This window comes from Zea mays, chromosome 6, assembly GCF_902167145.1.
Source record: "Zea mays cultivar B73 chromosome 6, Zm-B73-REFERENCE-NAM-5.0, whole genome shotgun sequence".
NCBI classification, from domain to species: Eukaryota; Viridiplantae; Streptophyta; class Magnoliopsida; order Poales; family Poaceae; genus Zea; species Zea mays.
This window is the reverse complement of record NC_050101.1, coordinates 168,664,056-168,666,074: the sequence shown is the minus strand read 5'-3', so window position 1 is coordinate 168,666,074 and position 2,019 is coordinate 168,664,056.

The following is a 2,019-nucleotide window of genomic DNA, read 5'->3' as shown; positions in this document are numbered from 1 at the left end:
ATAAGTGTCTTGACATGAATGAAGCAAGCAAGCAGGTGGCCTCGCTCGTGGGCGGCGGGACGAAGGCGAAGTGGAAAGAGGAGGCGCAACCCAAGGAGTCGGTCCGAGGAAGCACTCTAAGAAGGTAACCAGTCGTTCTCTCAAATGTTTTGGGTCAGGCCGTTGCTTAGTTGAATCGCTGGGAGGTGTAGCTGATGTGTGCTGCTGTGGGTTCATATATGTAGGAGAGGAGGGGGAAACCGAGTCACAAAGGCTGTTGTGAGGTTTGCACATGCAAGTACAATTTAGGTGGTGATATTTTATCTCTGTTCTCATTTACTAGCAACTGCAGCTGTTCAGGATTTGAAGTATGTTTTTGAGAGCATACTTTCATTATCATACGTTTTGTCGTCTAAATTGTATGAGCTGCAGGTTGATCAGATTAGGAGAGAAAGTTTATTATACACTGATCGTCAAAGATATATCACTGCATATTTGTCAACTTGGTAGCTGCATAAAGCCTTCCTTCTCTCCACTCAGAAGCTCCCTATTAGTGTATTCAGCTCCCTGCAAATAACACTGTTATTTTATCAGCTTCAGAAAGTACAAGAACATCGGTGAGTTGGGACTTGGGGAACACAGAATGCCTTACGATTTGTACATGACATCGAATTAGGTTGGTTTGGTAAATTACTTTGGTTCGGTAAATCCTTTTTGAGGTCTGTGCCTATAATTTTTTGCATCTACCATGACAGTTTTAAAAGTGTTGCTGATTTTTCTCAAATTTTTATAAGAAATCCATCGTTTAGTAACATTGTAATACAATATGAAATTCAACTTATGTACTTGAAACAAACATATCAACGGGACTTTAAAACTGTATATGCATCTACTATTTTTCTGTTCCAATAATTCATCATTATGTAGTTAGTTTGTTTTTTTGGTTTCATCGACAAAATATTTTACTTTTCAAGTTAAAATTTGAACTTCCTTGTTTCCTTGTTTTTCTTTTTTTCATTCCCTGGTAAATTGTACCTTGCGCTTAGGTAACTGCTACACAGTGAAATTTTCATGTTTGGTATGGACAAACAAATCAGCTCTCCTGAATAAATTAACACTACATCACTAACTACTTACCATTGTTGCCAATATGATCAAATGTGCGCTATCAAAGCCCCGTCAGGCCTGCCATTTACCAAAGTGAAATTCAATAAAACAGAAAAAATGATGATATGTTGGGAATATTGGAACATTATAGAGTATATACCATTTGTTGTCTGTGCAACCACTACTTGCTGATGGACCTATAATTGGCTGAACCATGCTTTAGCTAAAGTCTATTTAAGAAAGGGAGCATACATAATACAAACCACCAATTTCCTGCAACCATATCCAGAAAAAAAACACTTTAAAGTTCAAGGTTAACTGTCTTAAGCAAGGATTTCATCTGATACATGTGTTGCATTATTCACCTTTTCAGTGCTCTTAACATGTGTGCGCATGACTTAGGAGTTTTAGCTAATTTATGTTCAGCTGCATTTATTGTCACATGATTTTTAGCAAAGTACTATATCAAATCTCTCCTTTTGAGCTATTACATGTGTTTCATCATTTGCAGGCCATGGATTTCGGATTGCTTGATGCTTTACTGGAAACAAGATACTAGAGAAGGGACACAACCCACATTCTATTAGCAGACTAGAAATACTACAGAACTGGAGCCAAAGTTAGATGCTTGCCGTCCATCTCGATTAAAGCCCTGGAATGACAGATGTTTACCGAAGAACAAGATTTGCTTCCATTGCATTTATGGTTGTACCATTCACCAGCTTATGGTGGCACGTAGGATGGCATTGTCATGCACTCATGCTAAAACGATGAAGACTGTTTAAGTAGACCTAGATGATCTTTGCGGATGGGAGAAAAGTGGCAGTTTGCAAACTTATACCCCAGGAAAGGAGAAGTGGTTTAAGAAATCGTTTGGATTCAACATATTGGATTTATGGTGAGACCGTCACATGATTTTTATTTGTATGTGGG